This window comes from Nycticebus coucang, chromosome 24 (genome assembly GCF_027406575.1).
Source record: "Nycticebus coucang isolate mNycCou1 chromosome 24, mNycCou1.pri, whole genome shotgun sequence".
NCBI lineage: Eukaryota > Metazoa > Chordata > Mammalia > Primates > Lorisidae > Nycticebus > Nycticebus coucang.
In genome coordinates, this window is record NC_069803.1 from 20,497,904 (window position 1) to 20,522,549 (window position 24,646).

Here is a 24,646-nt window from a genome sequence, read left to right on the forward strand (position 1 = left end):
CGAAACCCATTCTGGAGCTCGTGCGAAATTCCTGGAGGGGCCTCCTCTGCTGAAAACCAACTATGGATCAGGAACTTAAATTAAAACTGAAGAGTTAAAAGCTGACCCTGATTATGAGCTTAAAGACTTTATGTTGCATCTCATTCTATTCACTGAAAATATTACACTTTAAAGATCTAAAATGTGTCCCCAAAAGGCTGCTGTAGTAAATACAAACTTTGCCAAGTTACTATGTGTTAGTTTTATTATTATTATTATTTACCTAAAACATCCATTCCAAAAAAGAGTGTGTCAGCTACTTTTTTATGGTATTTGGTAGGTATGTTTCACTGACTCATAGAACTGCAAAGGACACATGGTTATGTGTTTACAGAGTTTCCCCTCCCCTGACATGCCAGGAGGGGCCGCACCATCAAAATCAGAAAGAAATGGTCAGGGATAGGTTCAAGAGACCACGGTGCAAATTATGATGACAATGTAATGACATACTCTGGCCAAGAAGAATGTGGGAGGGGCTGAGAGAATAAACGGATGCGCCTTCGGGTAGGAGATATCCCTTCCTCACATTCCCATTCATTCACTCACTAGCTCATTCATTATTTTGTTTGGTGGCTCATAGGCGCCAGGCTCTGGTTCTCAGGGCTAGAGATATCCACACAAGGATTCTGCCCTCTAAGAATTGAGGTGAGCTTGAAAGGGTGAGTAGAAGCTCCTGATGGGTGATGAGAAGAAAGTATTCCAGATAGAAAGAAGACTGCTGGACCAGCACAGCTTCAAGTAGTGATAGTGAGTTGGGACGCAACAGGGAGGAGAGGGGCCAGAAGTGGGGAGACAGGAACAGGTGGGCCCAAGAGCACAGGTGGGGGAGGATGTAAAAACCTGGATACATTTCAGGACAGAGAGGCAGGAAATACCCCCAGTGACTTGCAATAAGGATGAGAAAGGGGAGAGGGAGGGGAGGGAGGGGGGAGGGAGGGTAATTGGAGGGTCCACACCTAGGGTGCATCTTACAAGGGTATATGTGAAACTTACTAAATGTAGAATATAAATGTCTTAACACAATAACTAAGAAAAAAGCCAGATAGGCTATGTTAAGCAGTGTGATGACAATATTTCGAATTGTATATAAAAGCAGCGCATGGTACCCCATGATTGCATTAATGCACACAACTATGATTTAATAAAAAATAAAAAAATAAACACTACTTATTTGGGATAAAGATGATACTTCCAAATCCAATGGCAAATACTATTTTAAATAGCAAAATTCTGAAATCATTTCACTGAAATCACAAATTAGACAGAGATGCCCACTTGCCATTATTATGCTACATTGTCCTAGATGTCTAGTAAAATAAAATAATTTCCATAAACTTTGAAAAAAAACACAGGATGGCAAGAAAAACAGGGTGAGCAACTGGCAGGACAAGCCCACGAAGGATGGGTTTAAGACCCTGGCGTATCCCTATAGCAAAACTCTCTTACACCCTAATACTATTAAATATTTTAATCAAACAATTAATTCTCCTTGCTGGGTTTCCATGATTACCAAGCATACACCAGGGATGTGTCTCTGTCTGCAAAGCTCGAAAACAGCCCACTGGCTCTCTTCTCAATTCTCCCTTTGGTTTCTTGAGGGTCTGGTGAAGGTTACTGCTGAAAAACGTCTATGCCCTGAGTCTATAAAAGTAAGAGGAAGTCCTTGGAAAATGATAACTTTCCTAAGCTAGTGCTGCCCTGGCAATGCCCCATCTCTATACTGGGGTTCCATGGCATTGTGACTGCCACACAAATCCAGCCTCCACTGGACAGCTCTGCCCCTTTGCTATGCAAGTACTCCCCGTTTTGCTACAATAATAGCTTAATTTAGAACATAAACATTCTATAACTTTGCATTTGCCCAAGTGGACCTTAGTCACCTTTAGAAAGCTTCTCTGTTTCACAAAGTTTACTTTGAATCTTTTCTAATAGTATCTCGAGGGTTTGATAATGATGGTCTACATGGTGTTCTGATCACATCTTTCTCTTCTACGTGGTCCAAGTCATTCTTAGAAACATTAAACATCACAAGACCCAAGATAAGAACAGTTCCATAGGCTCCTCAAATTGGTCCTGAATTATTTTTCTTTTTTTGCAGTTTTTTTTTTTTTTTTTTTTGGCTGGGGCTGGGTTTGAACCTGCCACCCCCAGTATATGGGCCCCCCCCTCAAATTGGCCCTGAATTATTTTTATCTTTTTTCAGTTTTTTTTTGGGGGGGGGGTCCAGGGCTGGGTTTGAACCCGCCACCCCCAGTATATGGGGCCAGCGCCCTACTCCTTGAGCCACAGGTGCCGCCCTGGCCCTGAATTATTTAGGCTTCTTAGCCATTTGACTTTCTATTCAGAAAAGAATTTGGGAAGAATTACTTTTGTTTGTATTAATTTTTCAACAAGATCTTTGTTTTTCTACTATTAACTCAAATACTATCCCTTTTAAAACTCCACACATTCCCTTGTTTCAGTACAAGGCAGTTCATCATGCAAAATCAAATCACACCACATGCTCTGACTTCTATATCTTTATCTTACTGAGTGTAAAGAAACTTTTTTAAAAAACACAAACCATCCATAAAACCTCATAACACATCATAGAGACGTCTTAAAGAGGGAACATTAAGGGAACTTCTTGAAAAAGAAAAAAAACATGCATATACATATGCTGAGCATAGCTTATCTACTTTCATTTTTATGTCTACTCAATCAGTTCTACAGAAAACTAAAAAAAAAGATTCTTCTGGGGCAGCTAGGGAGCATAACACAAGTTCCTGTTTCCCATTGTTACACTGCAACATTATGTCCTCAAGGTTCTTGTGTTGTTTGGGGAGTTTTCTTTAAATTTTGTCTGGCCAGACGTAACAAAATATATTATTGCAGAGAAACTCAAAAGTATTGGTTACAAGAGCAGATCTAAGGAGATTTACATTTGTCCCTAAACTAAAGCCAAGCATATATTATCCATTAGGGTTCTGTTCTCAAGGAGTTCTAGAAAGTATACCCCTTGGATGTTACAAGTTAGAAAGAAAGGTGATTCTTCTATTTCCTAAACCATTTTGCTTCCGTAATTATTTAGTAGCATGGGCAAAATGAGGGTACCATGTGATGATGGGGTGAATACCTCCAAAAACTTAGTATTTTCTACCAACTTTCAATGAGAAAACAAATGTTCTTATTTAAGTGAACATGTTTTTTTGTTGTTGTTGTTTTTAAAGATTTATATAGCTCTAAGTCACTTGCGACTCTTAAAAGAGAAATCATAAACATTTCGCAAAGTGTAATCTAAAGTGTAATGTAGTTTAATTCAGCCTTTCAAAGGTGAATAAGGATTCAGAGGAGTGAAATTATTGTATTAGAGTATGGATATCTTAAAATAGCAACTTGTTGTTAATCAAACCATTCAGAGTAAAGCAAAATAGTTCAAACATGGGTATGAAAAAAAATATAACAAAATATAACTCAGACCATACACAGGCTGGTTTCTTGAAGAACTTATGGTTAGTGGATTCACTTACCTGGCCAGTACCAAAAGGGAGCTACATTATTCTTCCTCTGCGTGAAAATTACCTTGGCTTCTCTCCTTGTAATGGAAAAGCACCTAAAATAAAACAAAATAAAATTATGGAGGTAACTCCCATAAATGTTCATGTCTTAAATGTAGCTGATACGACAAAATGGGGACTTTTTAATCCCTTAGTCTATACAATACGATTTGTCTGAAGGTGTTAGCCCCAAAGCTGTACGGCACATTTTGTCCCCTCCCTATTTTAATGAGTGAAATGTAAAACGTTTGTAAAAACAAACAAGGCCTAAAATAATGAAAATCGTGTGTGGTGAAAACATAGCTGAACGCTTTCGCGTAAGAGCGAACAAAAAGAGCCGACCTCGGAGGAGGGAACCGCGCGCGGTGGCTGCCAACGCGCGGCTTCCCAAGTCGCCGCTGCGCGTCGGATGGAGATGAGCTCCGAAGTCACCAGGAGGGAAAGTGCTGCCCTCCTCTGAAAGGACCGCGTTCAGCTCCAGCCCTTACACAAAAATGGTTTCGCGGAAAGAAATGACATGTTAAAAATGAGGACATCTTCTCATACGCTTGGCCCGAGGGAAGGGAAGAGCGCACCAGCTTCCAGAGGGCGGGAGGTCCCTGCAGCGGCGCGGCCGCCCGGAGCCCCCGGCCAGGACCGCGCACCGCGCCCGCAGCCCCCAGCCCCGCACGCCGGCGCTGCCGCTCCGGGAAGGGCTGCGTCCTGGGGGACCAGCGACCGCCCCAGCAGTGCTAGGCGCTGCGTGCGCGGGGCACAAACACCCGCAGAAAGTGGGGGTGCGGGTTCTCTTGGCTGCCCCCTCCCCGGAGTGCGTACACGCCCGCCCTGCCCGCCTGCCCACTGCGCGCCCTGCAGGGTACAGGGCCGGCCCCACGCAGTCCCTGCCTCTCAGGAATCCATTGGAGGACATCCATCTGTCAACTGAGATAAAAGCAGACGGGGAAAGAGGTAGGAGCGAAACAAGCTAGAACGAAAAAGGCGGGTGGGAAATATTCCAGAAAGGGGCTGAGCCCTTCTTGATAATTAGGTGTTAACACTACCTTCAGTTAGTGGTGGCAAGATCCTGCTTCCCAAGAGTGGCTGCGATTTTTATCCCATCTGTCTTTAAAATTCAAGGACTAGCAAAAATACACACATAAACATAAGCACACGTGTAGTTATAATAAATAAGGGTTGAAAGGTCCGGAATGGTTTTTTGAGGCCAAAGGAAAGATGGCTAAGCCTGCTCTTATCTGCCGTCTGCTTTCCTCTGAGGGGACAGCCTCCAGGTGACTCAAGTTTTATGATTCTCTCTGAGTCCCTGAGGTCAGAGTCAGTAGAAGTGGATGGTGCCCCACTATGGCAGCTTTAGGGGTCTCATTTACAGCCACACAGGCCTGAGCGAGTTGCCAGCAGCCTGGGGCCCCTTCCCTTGGCCCCAGCCCCGGTCTCCACTGGAGCCAGTCCCCTCCTTCGCTGTCCCCACCCACTTCCGTCTCTGCCTGGCCAATTAATCTAAGTCTAAACGGAATTGCAGTTGGCAGAAAGGCAGCAGCACCAAAGTGGAATAATCACTTGGACCCGAATCTGAGTTGTTTTCCATCCCTGACAACAAATAAATGTTACTTCAGAGCCTGCAGGCCAACAGTTGAAAGGAGTTTATAATTTGGCTTCCCATCAATTGCACACTCTCATTGGCAACCACTTAAATTTTCTTTCCTGTCTTTTAGCATCCAGAGGGCAGCTTGGAAGGCTAAATCACTGGCCTGGTCTCTACTGATAGCCTTAATAAATATTCTTTGGGAGAAAATCTACATCACCCAAAACACACTTGTTCTAATAATGAAAACAAATAAACTGTGGGCCTCACCTCTCTAGGATCGTTAATAATCTAATTAGAACGTCTCGCTCCAGCAGCTTGAAGAGAAATGTTGCCGGTTTTTCATCTACACAGAATTATCCCCGGTCATCCAGCCTTGGAGTGTTGAGAGTCACAGGGGGGCTCAGGTCTCCCCTCTTTTCCTAGTGAAGGGACTTGAAAACTCTGCTCATCCACACCGGGAAGAACATGTCTGTCTACTCACTAGGTCCAAACATCATGTGCCTCCAGTGAAGAGTCGCCTCAGGTGAGTAATTGAAAAGGAAAGAGACTGGAAGGGAGAACCACCAGCCAGACCCCCTTAGAGATCAAGGTGAAAGGGGAATAGCATCAAAGAAAACTACAGCACATGAACCCTTGTTAGGCAAAGGAGAGGGGGGTGAATTCTCCTGTCTAATAGGACAAATGCTCTATTAAAAGAGAAGGGAAGAAACATGAATAGTGCACCTTCCATGTGCCCCTACGCTCTGCAAGTTATTCAAACATGGCAATACCACCAACATGTGTGTTAATGTTGTCACTTTACAGATGGGGAAGATGAAGCCCAAAGGTAGAAACCTTCTTAGCTAGTAGATGCTAAAGCCAAGACTTTTCTGACTTGCCAAATCAAAACTCTAAAAAGAAACAGGAAAGCAAGCTTTGCCTCTGTCCACTCTGCAGATCCCGTCACCTGTACGTCCCACTCTTTATGTGTGGTTCTTGAACAGTGAGTGTGGGACTGATGGGAAGGTGGCTGCATGAGCCTGGCGGCTGGGCAGATGTACAGCCAGCAACCTTAGGCTGCCATGTAGGCCTTGGGAACACAGCACTTCCCTGATCCCTCCCTGATCACCCTTCATAAGAAATTATAGTGACCAAAACACACCTGTGCACAAGTCTTCCTGGGTATCAAGGAAACAGACAATGAGAACGTGCTGAAAATAAAATCTAAGTCCAGGAAAGCAACTGCTGGGACATAGGGTAGAAAGAAAATCTTGCTTTGCCCAGTTGAGATAGTGACAGTCACATCCCTCTGTCTAACTAGCTACTTGTGTCCAGATCTGAGTCCCCTCTGCTGTCCTCTGATGCCAGGATGTGCCTATTAGTTTAGCACAGAGAATGAGGATTATAGAGGAGGTTATGTAGCTTCACAAGTGTAAGGAATGGCCAGAAGTGGGCAAGAGAAGGCAGGATGTGCTTGACACTGATAGGACATCCTGGGAGCAATGACACACGTGGGTTCTGGAAGTTTCCCAGCAGAGATTCTTAAGGTTGGGAATTCTGCCCCATGCCACTCCCACTGTAAGAGAGTTTATCATATATTAATTAGCAATATCCCATAATAAGTCAGCTTTCAATTGTGTTAAAATACTACCAAAAATCATCTACCAAAAGGAGCAATTGGAAATGGTGACAATGAGTACGCTGAGTTCTACATTTTAACCATGGAGGAACCCATTCTAGTCAACGCACAGTCAATAAGTGAAATTGTTCAGCATCTTAGTTTCCAAAGAGCTTAAAAAACACGACTAGTCCAATGCCTTAAATTCCAAGGCTCCCTCACCCTCATAAATTCAAATGCTTAAATCCTTAGCCCTTCTGCACTGTGTCGACATATTGATGCCTAAAGTGTGAAAAATAAGAAGACTCTTCACTATCAGTGAGCCTAAAATAACAAATGAAAAGCACCAAGAGACCAGGTAAGGGTCTGCCAAGTAAGGCTCCCTGGCGAGATGGTCTTTGTGCATATGTGGATTTCATATATACATATAAAAATCTTGAGGGCATTTGCATAACTCAATAGAGGCCTCAGTTTTGTAATATTGGAAGACAGCAAGGACAGATTCAGGAATTGCGCATCCAACTTCAAAATATTTCTCAACAATATATTTTATAAAAGAAAGGGTCCTTGAGCTACACATTATCAATTGCATGTTACCATACAGTATTCTTAACCACATTCCTTCCACATTAAATAATTTTACTGCAAATAGTGTGTTTTAGAGTACAACTGACTTTTAAAAGTCATGAGTTCTTCCCCCATAAGTTTACTCTTCTGTTAGTTTGTGACATGAAGACCAGGATACTGTCTTGGTGCAAACCAAGAGGATACAGGGTGCAACTGAATGAGAAGGTATCTATAGTTCATTTCTAATTTTTTTACAGAAGTACGTTACCCTGATTCTTTTCATGTCAATTTCTTGCTCTGACAAATAAGAGATAATCTCAGATAACAAAATTATGCTATTAAATTGTTTGCTGTCTCTTTTAAAATGCACAAGTCTATTATTATCTTAAAACAGTGCTTCTCAACCTTTCTAATGCTGCAACCCTTTAATACAGTTCACGACCCACAGGTTGAGAAGGTATCTTAAAGGTATCAAACATTATTTTCTTTAAAGTTCAAAGATTTGCCAAGTATCTCCCTAGCTAGGCAAGGGGGACCCTGTAAGCTCCCTACTTAGACCATCTTCACTTTGTCAACACTGGATTTGTTAACCTGATGGAGAATGAAGTGACTCCCATCACAAGTTAGCTAGAGATGCAAATAATATATCTCAAAAGTTGTAAAGGAAGACTGGCTCATTTAGACTGGAGAGGATCAGAGTTGTAACTTGTCCCTTGAAAAGAAACTAAATTGCTTCTGTTTGTCATCGGCTGTGAGAACAATAACACAATCTTTCCCCTAAATCAGGCAAGATCAGGCAGACAGTTGACAGACCTCCATAAAAGACAGCTATTTTCCAGCACAGTCTGCGGTGCCATAGTTATATTCACATATGATTGTTCATTTTATTAGACACTATTTCCCAATAAACCCTTCTGAGCCGACCCTGCTCCTCTTAAATACTGCAGCTGCTCAGCTGGTGCTAGACACCATTTCAGATGCTAATGGGGCATGAACAGTGGTTCTGGAGAGATCTGCTACACTTTATCCTGTCCCAAATAAGAAATTTGGCTTTTCATCTTAAATGGGTTACTAGGAGACTTCAGACAAGTCTTTAACTTCTATGAGTCTGTTTTTCCAGATCTATAAAATAAAAGGGTTGGACTGAATCAGCGATTCTCAGCAAGAGAAGACAATTCCCATCTGTCTCCCCACCTTCCGCTGAGAAGCTTTGTGTGTAAGATGATGTGTTATGGATGAAACCAAACTGCATGGGAAAAGGATGGAAACGCAGATAAAATTTAGACTTATGTGTTAAGACCAGGGAAGAGGAGCTTTAAAAAGAATGCAAGTTCTTGCAACACATAAAGTTGCGGACTTCCCAAGTATAAAGATTCTGCCAGGCAAATTGATAGAGCACAGTGAGGCAATTGAATACAACAGCCAGAGTTAATCCATTAACCAAATGTCACCTCTCATGATATGACTTTCTGTCACATAACTGGCTGGCAGGGTCATACAGGCACAACCTCTGCATTCAGAAAATTAACCTCACCCCCAAAGAAGACAAAAAGAGCAGAGTAGTTCATTTAAGGATACAATGTCCCAGGCAATAGGGGACCCTATACAGGGCAGTCCAAAGAAAACAATGTATTTCAACACCTTCGAGGCAACACACCAAGCCCATCCCAACAGAGGAAGAAAGGGGAGGGCCCAGAGGTTCAGGTTGTGGTTCAGAACTGCCAGCTCTAAGCCTAGTTCTGCCATTAAGTAAATGTGTGATCTTGGGCAAGTGACCTGCAAACTAAAAGTATGGAAGAGATAGACTCCAAGTCCCTCCCACCCCCCCGTACAGACACTGCACTTAACTTTTTATAATTCTACATAAAATCTATGTACTACCAGAATCCTTTTAGCATCTTTAAGGTCAGTATATACATCTCTATTACTGATTCAACTTTTAAATTACTGCATTCCCAGGCTTTTCAGGCAATGAGAGAGCACTGAGGACAACTGCCCAGAATGCAAGATTGAGATGCGGAATGGGTAAAGTTTGTTTTCTCTGGCTGCTTTACAATTCCCTCTGGCTGGATGCCCGCCCTCCACACTGCCAAGTCTCCACACTTCCGGCACTGAGGCTTGATCTATAGTATTCACAGGGCCGGTGACTCCGTGCTAGTTGAAGAAATTAAATCTTTCACCAAACCTGAACAAGTGTTTTGAATGGAATTTTTACCTTCTTCCTTCCCAGATGCAAGAATGTCAACAGTTGAGAGATTCTATGAGAATGGGAAAAAGCGATTGCAAAAATGGACTTGGCTCCGGAATCGTCTCTCATTACCTTGCAAATGTATTACTTTCGCTGTATCAATTTTTTAGTTTATTTCATGTCACGCTCCAACTGCAAGGGAATGGAGAACATACTGTCCACATTTTCAGAAAAAGACCGTAACATGAACAGAATAAATCTGGCACCATGAAAGTGAAAACTTTGTGTAAATATTTATGTAATTGAATTTATTCAATCAACCCATCGGGTGAGGCGAATGGAAGGATGCTTTTCTTATATGCAGAGCAGGGGAGACAGGAAACAATTTTCATCTCAAGTTCAAATAAATAAATAGAAATATTTCTTGTAGACATCATTTTTAAAGAATCTATGCATTCAGAATACAAATGGCCCTTATCCCCCAGGGACCCTACAATGGTTATATAGTACTTACTCTGTATAACAATGAAATTAAGAATAAGAACGGGGAAACAAAGATGTGTAATCAATAAATATTTTAAATCTTTAAAGCATGTCTCCGTTCTAGGTAATCAAGGTAGGGGTAAAGACAAAATTATTGGAGCACTTATTAATAAAAAGAAATGGACTCATAGCCATTGAGTTCATTGAAAATTGGTTCACATAGCCACATGAATTATAATTATACTGAGTGGAAGAAGCTGAGTAAATGGAAGACACATTACACCGAATGATTCCATCTACATGGACGGTGGTTAGTGGGTGGGAAGAGGAAGGAGGAACCCACGAGGAAGGAGGGTCATATCACCACCAGGGGGGCGCGTGAATACTACCTGGTGGGGAGGGTTTCCTATGTCAACACATCCATCAAAACTAACCAAATCACTTGATTTAAATATGTGAGTTTATTATGTATCAATTATACCTCAATAAAACTATAAAGTCATTGAGTGGAAAGAGAAAAGTAGGGGAGAATGATCTGAAGACAGGGAGTAATCAAACGTGTGCATAATTAAGCAGCTGTTGTGTGAACAGCTACAGAAAATAAAAACCGCTCTAGACACAGATAAAACTTCCAGACAAAGATTTCTGATTGTTGGGAGCTCAGGAGGTTTTATAATCCCAGGAGATCTTTTTGAGCACCAGAAGACTGGGTCTAAACATACTCATGCCCTCCCTGTCCCCCACCAAAAAAATAAAAAAGAAAAGAAAGATGTAGTTTGCATTTCCTTATGATTTAAGGTAGCTGGGATCAGCGATATGAGCCATCAGACCTAGCTGTCTTAAGATTCTGACAACTAGTTCTGACTACCTTCCGAGTAGTAATAGCAATAGACAACTAGCCTTTATTGAACACTTGGTCTAAACCAGGCCCCTATCTAATGGATTATCCCACAGAGTCCTTCTCTAAGGAACCTAAGAGATGCTCCATTTTACCAAAGAGGATCTGAAAATTGGGGAGGTTCAATGACTTGCTTAGTGTCACCTGCCACCCTATTAGTGGAGCTGTGATATGACCCAGGTGATCTGTGGTCTAATTCCGGAATCAAGCTCTTGAAATTAAACTTCTTGCCCTCTCCGAGACACATAGGATCCTGGAAAGCTGCCGTGTGTATGATTTTCTGGCTCACACCTCTCAAGGCTTAAAGAGACTCTTTGTGCATCAAGCAGCTCAATTCCTAAGGCTTTGGAGTAGCAGCAACAGAAAAGATCAGTAGGAAAGCGGGACTGATGAAGGTAAGGGGAACCAGAAAAGGTGTAGCCAGAAAAATAGGGGTCCAGAAGTCAACAGAATTGGGTTTGACTGTATCTTCACTGATGACCACGAACTTGGGCAAGCCATTTCTCCTCCTGGGGTCTGTTTCCTCTTGGGCAAAATTAAAGGTCTGTACTAACTGATTTCCAAAACTCCTTCCAGCTCAGTGATTCTGCTCATCCTCTTTTGGGGAAAACATTCTGCATTTTGTAACTCCAGTTAAAAGTGCTCCATGAGACGGATGTATTTCAGATAGTAAGCTTTCTTCATCCCCTGAAAACACACAGGCCCCTCCCATACCTAACATGATCCCTCATTATTTCCTGAATGTCCTCTGTCCACAAAGAACATCCCCAAGGAAGCCCAAGGCCAACGAGGAAGGTTGCTCAACTGGTAAGGGCTTCATTCTCCTGTGCACTTGAACAATCTTTTTCACTTTAAAAACACTGAAGAGTTGATCTGGGCTTTACAGGGGTGAAAAGGAGGCAGCCCTTGGCCAACAGCTCATCTATTCTCCCTGTACAGCTTCCGCCATCTGAAATGATGGAAAGTCCTGGTATGCGGTGACCAAAGTTGCCAGGTTCCATTTATCTCCCTCCCTATTGGTTCTTGAAAGTGGCCAATTCTCTCTCTAAACTAAAACCACAGCATTTTCTCTTTTTAAATAGATAGATTTTGTGATCCTTGGGGGAAACATAAAAAATAAAAGCAACTAAATAAAGCAGTTGTAAACCATTTCAGCATCTATAAAACCTTCTCTTTCATCACAAAAGAAAAGAAAGAAGGAAAAGCAGCTGGAAAAAAAAAAAAAGCACAGCTGACAGGGAACTTGATATCTTTAAGAACAACTCTCATGAATTTTTATCTCCATATTTTGGGGTTTTAGCTGAATTGGAAGTTATTTCCAGAAAACCGTTTCTCAAGTGTGATAACTACTTTCACAATGCATTGGTGAAGCAAATGCTGAAAAAATTACAAAGCCAAGAGTGTCTGCTTTTCTGTAGCTCTACCTATATATCTGCTATACATCTTTATTTTATATTTCATACATTCTGCCTAGCTTCATCAACACCTTGTTCTAGCTCAGAACACATAATTTATGTCTTTACATTATTGAGTCATTTAATAATCATGATATTATTATAAGCCAAAATTAAAGTATAGATCACTCCTTTTCCATAAAATCAGAGATTTAAAAAATTCACTTCCAACCTTTATCATTGTGCAGACAGGTTTCACTACGTGCACACTATTTTCTAATTTTTTTCTTGACTTCATATATCTGCTCAGTCTATGTATCTGTCGTTTTAAACGGTGAAATAATATTCCATTTTATTGCTAAAACACAGTTTAATTAGCCATCTTTCAGCTAGTTGTTTCCCCACATCATGATAACCCAGTCAAGCATTTTTTAAACAAATCAATTTTGTTGTTTCCTTTTTGAGCTCTTTCCTGAGGCTATAATCTGTAAAGTGGGACTCACAGTTTAAAGACCATAATCAGCAATCTGACTTGTATTATAAATTGCCAGATGGCCCTCCAAAAGGAGTATTAGCAATTTACAATGTCACCGGCAAAATATTAGCCTCGCTTTTTTCTTCGTGCTCTCTTGAACACTGAGATTTCCAGGCTTAATTTATTTTGGCGTGGTTTCAAAAGAATGATGTAGGGGCTTTCAGTTCTTTGAATCTATCCCATGTTGGTGCAGTGTTTCTACTGCCGCTGTTTAAAAATATGTATTGGTCAGATAACATATGCCAAGTACTTTATATGCCTTGTAACTCATTCAGTACTCCTGACTGCCTCATAAAGGAGATAGTACAGATCTTACTTCTACTGAGAAAACTGTGACTGATGGGTTAAATGATACGCACTAGATTCCAAGGACAATACATGATGTCATGAGCCCAGCGATCTTCTTCCTGTGGATTTTTCCATTACGCCATCCTCATAATACAACCTTTAAACATCTTGCCAGTTTTTTTACTTATACTTCGTCTTTCGCCTGGGGGAAGGGGGTTCCAGTTTTCCTATTTATTAAAGTGTAAATGCACGAGTGAGTAAAGCGTTCTCAGAGATACAGCTCAATGAGACTTTACACATCATACACATCTATGTAACCATCACATGGACCAAGATACTGATTTTCTTTATCATCTAAGGATCTCTTTATTTATTTCAAATTAATATGAGGGTGCAAATTTTTAGATTACGTTGTTCTTACTTCCAGGGTAAAGTTCTAGTTGTGAAAGAGCCCCTCACTCAGGGGGCTTGCTATACACCCTCACAATGTGCACAACAGGCAAGACGTTCCCACATGCCCTCCCTCCTTCTGCCCTTCTCCCTCCACCCCCTCCCCCGCTCTCCTCCACCTGCTGCTGTACTAGACTATATTGGTGTTTTACTGTTCATATGAGCACATAATTATTTATATATTGGTTCATATTAGTATTGAGTACATTAGATATTTACTTTTCCATTCTTGTGACACTTTGCTAAGAAGAATGTGTTTCATCTCTGTCCAGGTAAGTGTAAAAGATGTAAAGTCTCCATCTTTCTTATGGATGAATAGTATCCCATAGTATACATGCACAGCAGTTTGTTAATCCATTCATGGGTAGATGGGCATTTGGATTGCTTCCATGACTTGGTAATTATGAACTGAGCCACAGTATCCAAAGCAATCTATAGATTTAATGCAATTCTCATCAAAGCACCAATGTCATATTTTAAAGAACTTGAAAAAATAGTACTTCGATTCATATGGAACCAGAAAAAAAAACCCTGAATAGCAAATACAGTTCTTAGAAACTAAAACAGATCTGTAGGCATTACATTGCCAGATTTAAGGTTATACTACAAGTCTATAATGATCAAAACAGCATGGCATTGGCACAAAAATAGAGACGTAAATTTATGAAATAGAATAGAGAATCTAGAGATGAATCTCACCACATATCATCATTTGACAAGCCTAATGAAAACACGCCCTGGGGAAAAGAATCTTTATTTAACAAATGGTGCTGGGAGAACTTGTTAGCCACATGTGGAAGACTGAAACTGGACGCTCACTTCTCACCATTGACAAAAATTGATTCTCTCTAAATAGAAGATTTAAATTTAAGATGCGAAACAATAAAAATTCCTAGAAGAGAGTATGGAGAAAATGCTTGAAGATATTGGCCTGGGAAAAGACTTTATGAGGAAGACCCCCCTGGTAATTGCAGCAACACCAAATATAAATAATCAAGATTTGATCAAGCTAAAAAGCTTTTGTACAGCTAAGGGCACCACTCACAAAGCAAACAGACAGCCGTCAGAATGGGAGAAGATGTTTGCATGTTATGAATCTGACAAAGGCCTGATAACTAGAATCTACAGAGAACTCAAATTAAACAATACGAAAAGAGCAAACATTCCCCTCTATAAGTGGGAAGAGACTTGAATGGAAACTTCTCCAAAGATGACAGACGAATGGTCAACAAACACATGAAAAAATATTCATCGTCCCTAATCATCAAAGAAATGCAAATCAAACCCCCTCTGAGATATCACCTAACTCCAGTAAGATGAGCCCCCATCACCAAGTCCCCAAACTGCAGATGCTGGTGTGGATGTGGAGAGAAGGGAGCACCTCTACACTGCTGGTGGGACTGCAAACTAATGCAGCCTTTTTGGAAAGAGTATGGAGAACCGTCAAAGAACTAAAAGTGGACCTTCCATGTGATCCTGCAATTCCACTACTAGGTGTCTACCCAGAAGAGAAACCATCATTTTACCTACCGCGAAGACATATGCACCAGAATGTTTACTAAGTATCTCTTCTTTCCTTTTCTTCTTACACATGCAGATTGGTTTTGTGCTTCTCATGGCATGTAGGGCCTGGTACTAAAGCCATTCACATAGGTGCTTCATAAACTCTGATCACAGAAGTTCAAAACTAGAAGTGACAACAGAGATTAGGTGTGCCAAACTCTTAAACTTAACGGATGTAGAAACTGAAGCCAAGAAGAAAAGTGACTGAGGGTCTAATAATTCAGAGCTACCTTCGCTGGCCATGCACTGGTTACCGTCCAATTTCTTATATTAAAGATGCAGTGAAGGGTGACCAGGAATGCAGAGTGCATAACAGAGGGCCCAGCTAAAGAGTTTTTAACTGTTATTTTTACTTTAAATGAGTCTTGATGTAGCAAAGGGCCAAACTGGTAGAGAAACACTCATTAAAGTAACCTTCATATAAAACACTTTTTTTTTTTTTATGTTAAAATATCAACACTTTTAAACCAGACGAGTTTTGCTCTTCAGAGTAGTCTACCTGGGAGGAAAGACTCTTATTCCAATAGTGTCATAATGCTCATGCATTTTCTTGAATCCTCTCTTTGAGATTAACTTTAGAGCTAGAGTCAAACAAACCAATTTTACTTTTAAAAATTCCAAAATTAGCACCACTGGAATAAACATTAGATGTGTGCCTTTCAAATCACAAGAAAGAATATAAAAATATAATCCACATAAGGAAAGCAATAGAGAATAGCAAAAAGGCATATAAAGAATTTTTTAACCTTAAAAAAGATTGATATGATGATAATGGTGAGTAGGTCATACACCCTTAACAAAGATAAAGATTCTCAACACCCCATTCTATGCTGTTTATAAGACAAGCCCAAAACCAAATCACTCAAAAATTAAAAATAAAAGAAGGGACAACATGTGTCCAGAAAACGCAAATGAAAAGCAGAATTTGAGGCAAAAAGATATTTAGCAGAGCAAAGAATATGAGAAAAGTTTCAGCCTTGCTTTTAACAAAAATTCCATTTTGATGAAATAGTTTCAACGCATCAAACTGGCAAATACGTTTTAATTATAATACATTTATCCTTGAGTGTATAGCCAAAGGATACATCCATACTGTCTACTCTGAAGACAAGAGCAAAATCACTCACACACTATGAATATATACACGATAGAACCAAATGCAGCCATTAAAAAACACGTTTTCTTCTATGTTTACCTGGATGGAGCTGGAACATATTCTTCTTAGTAAAGTATCTCAAGAATGGGGAAAAAAGTATCCAATGGACTCAATACTACTATGAAATCAATCTATAACCACCTACACATTCATACGAATGGTAAAACAAAACTATAGTCCAGAAAGTAGAAGGGAAGAGGAGAGAGAGGAGAGGGGATAGGGGAGGTGGGAGGAGGAAAGGTATTTGGGGGGACCTCACCTAATGTGCATGATGCAATGGTACATTTCAAAACTATTAAGAAAAGAGTATAATTGTGATGGATGTATCAATCAGTTCAATGTAAGCATTTCACATCAAATCGGTACACTGAACCCCATAAATGCATCAATGTACACAGTTATGAATGAATAAAGTAAAAAAACCCACATTTTCATTGTACCCTCAATGATTCCCCAACAATAAAAAAAGTGACACACAAAATTACGTACATTTATCTTCTACAAACATGTTTTAAAGTATGTATATGTCTAGCTTATTAATAAATGCATTCCCTGAAACAAAAAACATATTTTAAAAAACATTTAATGACACGGCAGTGTACTCATCACATAACACTAAGTAAAAGAGGCAAGGCATAAATGTACATGGTACAATCCCAATGTATCTTAGATGAAACATGGATTTTTTTAAAGCTAGAAAGATTATACCAAAATAATATACTTGTTAAATTAAGAAAGATCTTTAGTTACTTCTTTAGGTTACTCGTTCCTATTAAAATAAAAAAAAAAAAAAAAAGATAAGTGAAAAGATAGCCTTAAAAGATACAGCTTCCCCAAACAAATCCAGACAGGCAAATGTCCAGATGCAGATAAATTCCACAACAGAGCACGGTCAAGGCAGTCACACAAAAAGAATTAGCTGCGAATTCTGCCCCTCATTTCACCTTCAGCCTCTAAAACCTCCTGATTTTTATTGTTTTCTTCCAAGGACTAGTTAACATGTAACTGGAATTTAGATTACATTAGATTTTCTTTTACCTGCCCAGAGGAACCTATATTACTTTCATAAGCAGATAAATAAATAAATAAAACAATAATATGCTTCTGTTTCCCACTTTGTTCACAAGTCTCTCCTACAGAGACACAGATTCACCAGTGTTAGAAAAAAGAATGTGCCAAGGGCTTTAGGATAATTCTGAACAAGAAGTTCCAAAAATATTTTAAGCGAAGGCAGTCTCAAGGGAATAGCTTCTCAAAGGATCTTCGTGGAATTACTTTGCATTCATTTTGATTTATGTATTTTGACATGTTGGGATCGCTTAAAATGAGATTGTGCTGATTTATGTTAACATGCCATTTATTTAACAACCAGAAGGAAGAATAGACCAGCTTTTCAAAGAAGATCTTAATAAAAGTCATTATATTCCTGTATGCCCAAAATGAGATTTGTACTCGCTGTTAGGATCAGGAAATCATCAGATTTCAGGGCATTTTGGAAGTTCTGTAACTGCAAAATATACAACCTTCAAACTATAATATTAAGGACTGTGAACTGTGGCTGTAAGGCTGGTAGGCATAAACCTAAAAGAACCTCAGCAGTCATGGCAGCCAACTCCCTGCTCTATAAACTACAGTCCATAGAGGAGACATGGCTCATCCAAGTTCTTGGCTTGCTCTTTTCCCTGCCACAGCTGTATCTGTATCTGTCTTTTAAATTTCTCTTTCCTGCAGATTCACATAATGTAATTATCACCACCATCCGTTTTCTTCCACGCTGAATTCTTTACTTCGGAAGAAGAGAAAATTTTAATGGAAGAGAGAGCAGATGATTGAACAGAAAGATCTCTCGTCCCTCACTCCTCCACCAGAAATGTACTGAGGGCCTGCAAACTGTGGAGCTCTGTGACGGGGCCACAGCCCTTGTCCTTGGAGAGCTCAGAGTCGGTGTGCTCTCCACCCATGATACGGAGCGCTACGGGCTGTCAGAAGGCATGTGCAGGGCCTACTGGAGCAGAGGGAAAGGGGCTTCTGATCAGAGTAGGCTGCCCAAGTCAGGAAAGGGAGGTGACAGAACAGATGGGAGAAGAAGGGGAGGCAGAGAGAGAGCAGGGGGACACTGGGGGAAAAGCACAGTTTCTCAAAACATAGCTCGCAGCCCGCTGGCATCAGAGTCACAGGAGGTGCCTCTTCAAGTTCTAAGTCCCTGAGCCCCCGGCCATGCTTACTGGGGGGCTGGAGGGAGGAACCCAGGCTATTAACACATTTCCAAGGTGTCTCTGTACACTTGATCATGCTCCCTCTGGAACACAGCAGTGAAATTCTAAACAACACCTTTAAATAAACTAGAAAATGTATGGGATATAAAGAAGATTTAGGAGGCTGCAGAGTGGAGGCCTTGTGGCAAATTAAAAATCCTATAAAACAAGGAGTTCGAGGCTGGGGACATTAGTCTTAGACCAGTTAGTTAACCCCCAACTGACCTTGGGCAAGTCACTTAATCTCACTGAATCTGTTCCAAAGAAGGATTACATTTGCTCCTCTATAAAATGTTGGAATCAGGCTAAATAACCTCTAAAGCCGTTCAAAATCTTTGTAAAGATTTAAAGAGCTGTAAACTGAAACAACAAAACGAAGACAGAATAAAGACAGAAATAACGACATTCAAAAATAATAGCTAATCCCAACAAGATTTATTTTAAACATACATAAGCTTCTTCTAAAATGTTCATGAAAAGACAAAGGAACTAAAATAGCAAGAAAAAATTTTTGAGAAGAAAAACAATACCCAGTTTTAAGACTTGCTATGTAACCATACCGATCAAGACAGTATGGTATTGGCTGACAAACAGATGCATGGATCAATGAAAAAGATAAGAGAACCCAGAAATAGCTTTACACAAGTATGGTCAACTTACTATTTACAAAGATAACAAAAGCAACTGAATGGAAGAAGGACACCATTTTTAACAAATGATCTCGGAACAACTGGATATCCATAGGCAAAAAAAAAAAAAAGAATGGGTCCTAGATACATACATAAGATGTAAAAATCTAACACTTTTAGGAGAAGCATCAGAAAATAATCTTTGTAACTTAGGGTTGGGCAAAGAAATCTTAGGTATAATACCAAAAGCATGATCAATAAAATTAAATTAAAAATTCAATAAATTAAAAACTTTTGTTCCACAAAATGTCCTGTGAATAGGGTGAAAAAACTATCAACAGAAAGGGTGATAAAATTTGCCAATCACATATCTGACAAAGGCCCAGTGTTCAGAATATATAAGGAGCTTTCTGAATGTAATAGTAAGAAAATAATTTCATTTTTTAAATGGGCAAAAGACTTGATCTGACCTTGACCAACGAGAATAAGAATGGCAAATAAATGCATATAGAGATATTCAACATCACCAGCCATTAGGAAAAGGCACATTAAAGCCACAATGAGACATGCTAAATACCTATTAGAATGGGAAAAATGAGAACAAAATGATAACACCAAATTCTGGCAAAGATGTAGAAAAACTATGCCTCTCACAATGTTGCTGGGAGGAATGGAACATGATACACCATGAAAGAGTTTAAGGAAGTTAAACATACACCAAACATAAGACTCAGCAATCATCATACACTGAGGTTTTTATCCTCAAGAAATACAAACATGCTTACATAAAATGTGCATGAATTTTCATAGCAGCTTCATTTATTTATTAAAAAAAAAAGCTGACAAGAACCCAAATGTCCTTCAACCAGTAAATGGATAGACAAACTGTGATGCATCCATGCTATGGAATACTAATCAGAAATAAAAAGGAATGAGCTATGAATATATGAACAAGCTGGATGGGCCTCAAGGTCATTATAGTGAATGAAAAAGACTAATCCCCAAAGTGATGGTTCCACCTACATAACATTCTCAAGAAGTGATAGAGAATGGATCTGCAGTTGCCAGGGGTTACAGACGGAAGGAAAGTGTAATTATAAAGGGGGTTCCTTTGTGGAAAGGGAAGAAACTTCTCACACAAATTAGACATGTAGCAAAATTTCATAGAACTACACATAGGTGCATCCACACACACACAAATAATGCAAAAAAAAAGAGAAAAAACTGGTGAAATTTGAGTAAGGTCTGTAGTATAGCTAATAATGTACCAATTCCAGTTTTCTGGCTTTGATCAAATTATGAACAATGTTACCATTAGAGAAAGCTGGAAGAAGGGCACTTGGGAGCTTTCTGAACTACTTTTTAAATTTGATTTCAAAATAAAAAGATTAAAAAACAGCTAATGTTTGTGGAGTTACTCTCTTTATGTCCACATTGCTCTCAAAACTTTATATATATAAAACAACACATTCAATCCTTAGATAGTAACATTCACAGTAGAGACTGTATTCATCACATTTGGCAGATGAGAAAACTAAGTGTCAGAAAATGCAAGTAATTTAGGCAAAGACACAGTTGGTAAGTAACAAAGGAAGAGTTCAAACCCCAAGAAGTCCGGTTCCAGAACTGTCAGTCATAATAAGTAAGTGAAATGTTTAAAGAAAAACACAGAACAAAGAAAAGGTCAGAATAGATGTTTATAACATGAAGGCAAAGAAAAAAGAACATTAAAAAGTCAAGGTAAACCAAGGAGACCATGCTATAGCCGGGAAGCCATCCTTCTGGCACATTCGGTGTTATTAGTCCCTAGAAAAGCACCCTTATTTCATTTTGATCAACATATTTCTAAAAGACCGAGGATAGGCAGGAGGCTAGAGAGAGCTAAGAAACATTTTTAAGGGAATATTAAACATCTATTTGAACTAGTCAGAGTAGGGCGGTGCCTGTGGCTCAAGGAGTAGGCGCCGGCCCCATGTACTGGAGGTGGTGGGTTCAAACATGGCCTCAGCCAAAAAACTGCAAAAAAAAATGAACTAGTCAGAGTAATTAGAATAATTTAGAGTAGAGTAAGTCTAGAAAGTAGTTTAATTGTCACCTTTGGGGAAGGCTTTTGAGGGCATGACCAGAGGATATAGGACAGATGAAAAGAGACAAATTGAAAAAAAAACAAGAAAAGTTTAGTTTGACATTAAAAATGTTTTCTTGACCATCCAAGGAAGGATAAAACTTGGACAGATAAGACTCATTCTTCTGAGATGTTCAAAAAGGAAAAAATGAAACTGGTAGTTGGTTCTACTCAAAATTAAATCTGTGCAGAAGGTACATCCAGTGCTGTGCCAGGCCCCATATAAGTCAGCTGTTTTCTTTTTTCTTTCTTTCTTTTTTTTTTTTTTTTTTGCAGTTTTTGGCCAGGGCTGGGTTTGAACCCGCCACCTCCAGCATAAGGGGCCGGCTCCCTACTCCTTTGAGCCACAGCTGTTTTCAGTTGTCATCACTACGTAGCTATTTATAAAGTAGGTGGGAACATTCTCATTTTATAGATGAGGAAACTGAGCTTCAGAGAGGCTACACCCCTGCCTGTGGCCACTAAGCTGCTTTTTAGTGGTGGAAATGTGAACTTCATAGGTTTCTCTATGCCTGCACAGCCCAGATCTTTCCACTATGTTATATTAACACTTGGAGACTTAGGGACTCTGGGGAGTCCCCTGTGTACTAACATAAAACCAGATCAAATAATCAATGATGGTCCCCTCCAGCTATAAAAATATGCCTCAAAATGCTTCTAACCTGAATGTACATCAGCTTTAAATCCACTCCTCTTGATTGAGTCCTTCAATCTTGTCCAGTAAGTCAGCCTATACTTCTAATGTATCATTCTCCTAAAAGTGTCCCTGCAGGGTATGACAAATTGAATTGGAAGAAACTACAAAGAAGGAGTTAGCAGATGACTCCCTCCCATTTTACAGATAAGAAACTCTAAGTTCCCCAGCAAGCCATGCATAGAATCAAAATTTGCATGAGTGTAAGGAGACTGAAGGAGCTGGGGAGTCCAAGCTCCTGAAGATTTCAAAATAGAAAGAATACAGCCTCGGGAAAGTCACACAGAGCAAATGGTCCACTGAAGAGGACTCTTGCCATCCAGCCGCCAGACCAACAGAGGCCCAGGGGAGGTTACTGGCTCCCCACCTCCATCCTGTACAGTCGTGGGTAGCCTGGAAAATCAGTGCCACTTGAATTCTCCAACTGCACATTTATGTGTATTTGTGTGCCTATAAAGTTTTATTGTGGAGACTGAAACTTGAATTTCATATCTTTTTTGCGGATTAAAAAAAATGAATAGAGTTAATTAATACATTCCTTTTGGAAAGATGTTTGGAGAACACTTAGAGATCTAAAAATAGACCTGCCATTCAATCCTATAATTCCTCTACTAGGCATATACCCAGAAGACCAAAAATCACATCATAACAAAGGTATTTGTACCAGAATGTTTATTGCAGCCCAATTCACAATTGCTAAGTCATGGAAAAAGCCCAAGTGCCCATTGATCCACGAATGGATTAATAAATTGTAGTATATGTACACCATGGAATATTATGCAGACTTAAAGAAAGATGGGAGACTTTACCTCTTTCATGTTTACATGGATGGAGCTTGGACACATTCTTCTTAGTAAAGTATCTCAAGAATGGAAGAAAAAGTATCCAATGTACTCAGCCCTACTATGAAATTAATTTATGGCTTTCACATGAAAGCTATAACCCAGTTATAACCAAAGAATAGGGGGAAGGGGGAAAGGGAGCTGAGGGAGGGGGGAGGTCGGTGGAGGGAGGGTGATTGGTGGGATTACACCTGCGGTGCATCTTACAAGGGTACATGTGAAACCTAGTAAATGTAGACTGTAAATATCTTAACACAATAACTAAGAAAATGCCAGGAAGGCTATGTTAACCAGTGTGATGAAAATGTGTCAAACAGTCTATAAAACTAGTGTATGGTGTCCCATGATCGCATTAATGTACACAGCTATGATTTAATAAAAAAGGAAAAAAAGGAATAGAGTTGATAAACCAAACAAAAGCATACATTGGGGAAAAAATCTTCTTTTCAATAAATAGTGCTGGGAAAACTGGATAACCATATATAAAAGACTGAAACTGGACCCGCACCTTTCACCACTTACAAAAATTGACAATGGACAGAAGACTTAAATCTGACACAAAATGATAAAAATCCTAGAAGAATGCTTGAAAAAAAACTCTTGATGAGATCAGACTGGGGAAAGATTTTATGAAGAAGACTCCATTGGGAATCACAACAAAAGTAAATAAATGGGACTTAATTAAACTAAAAAGCTTCTGCTAAGGATACAAAAATTAAAGCAAATAGACAACCTTCAGAATGGGAAAAGATATTTGCATGTTACAAATCTAACAAAGGCTTGATAACCAGAATCTTCAGAGAACTCAAATCAATAACAAGAAAAGAGCAAACAATCCCACCTATCATTGGGCAATGGACATGAAAAGGAACTTCTCTGAAGACAAATGGCTAACAAACATATGAAAAAAAATGCTCATTGTCTCTAATCATCAGAGAAATGCAATTAAAAACCACCCTGAGATATCACCTACCCCCAGTGAGAATAGCCCACATCACAAAGTTCCACAGCTGAAGATGCTGGCACAGGTGTGGAGAGAAGGGAACACTTTTACATTGTTGGTGATATTGCAAGCTAATACAGCCCCTTTGGAAAGAAGTATGGAGAATCCTTAAAGAATTCAAAACAGACCTTCCATTTGATCCTGCAATCCCATTTCTAGGTATGTACCCAGAAGAAGAAACTATCATTGTATTATAAGGACATCTGAGCTAGATTGTTTATTTCAGCTTAATTTAGAACTGCCAAGATGTAGAATCAACCCAAGTGCCCACCACCTGTGGTTAACCATGGAATCTATAGACATACTTCAGCCATAAAAAGATGGAGACTTCACATCTTTTTGTATTGAGCTGGAGAACATTCTCTTCAGTAAAGTATCACAAAATTGGAAAAGCAAGTATCCAATGTCTTCAATATTAATATGACCTAACACGTGCTCACCCAAGAGAAAAGCTCAATTTAATTCAAGCTGAGGGGAGGAGGAAAGAGGGAGGGAGAGAGGGAAGATGGAGAGGGATAGGTGTGCTTTCACTTAATGGGCACGATGTAAGGGTACGTGTCAGGCCACCTCCTCACAACCACAGCAGGGACCTCACCTAACAAATGCTAACATTGCAACCTAGTGGCTTGTACCCTCCTATTAATCTGAAAATTAAAAAGAAAAGAAAGAATGGAGTTCATCTTATCAGGAGGGTTTAGCTTTATAGAAAAAATGGTGAACACAAACTACAGTGAGTGCCCATATATTCCCAACCTGCTACATTTGATTATAATTTGCAGAATTTCTTATAACTGACGAATCACTACAGATACATTATTACTC

General features: G+C 39.7%; 1 protein-coding gene and 1 long non-coding RNA gene across 7 annotated transcripts in view; one reads left to right on the forward strand and one right to left on the reverse strand.

Moving 5' to 3' along the window:
• CSGALNACT1 (chondroitin sulfate N-acetylgalactosaminyltransferase 1) overlaps nucleotides 1–24,646 on the reverse strand; it is a 309,957-nt gene that overhangs the window by 168,131 nt on the left and 117,180 nt on the right. For 4 of the 6 annotated variants that reach the window (XM_053578680.1, XM_053578684.1, XM_053578683.1 and 1 more), the window contains exon 2: nucleotides 3,549–3,631. The gene's annotated coding sequence lies outside the window, so the exon portion shown is untranslated. Of the gene's footprint in view, nucleotides 1–3,548; nucleotides 3,632–3,917; nucleotides 4,480–4,615; nucleotides 4,909–24,646 lie in introns of those variants that run through there. The other 2 variants (XM_053578682.1, XM_053578681.1) reach the window with 2 other exon arrangements.
• LOC128576491 (uncharacterized) lies at nucleotides 5,486–9,411 on the forward strand. The gene is made up of 3 exons (XR_008377395.1): nucleotides 5,486–5,680; nucleotides 7,007–7,112; nucleotides 9,281–9,411. It is a non-coding gene; the product is annotated as an uncharacterized LOC128576491 (long non-coding RNA).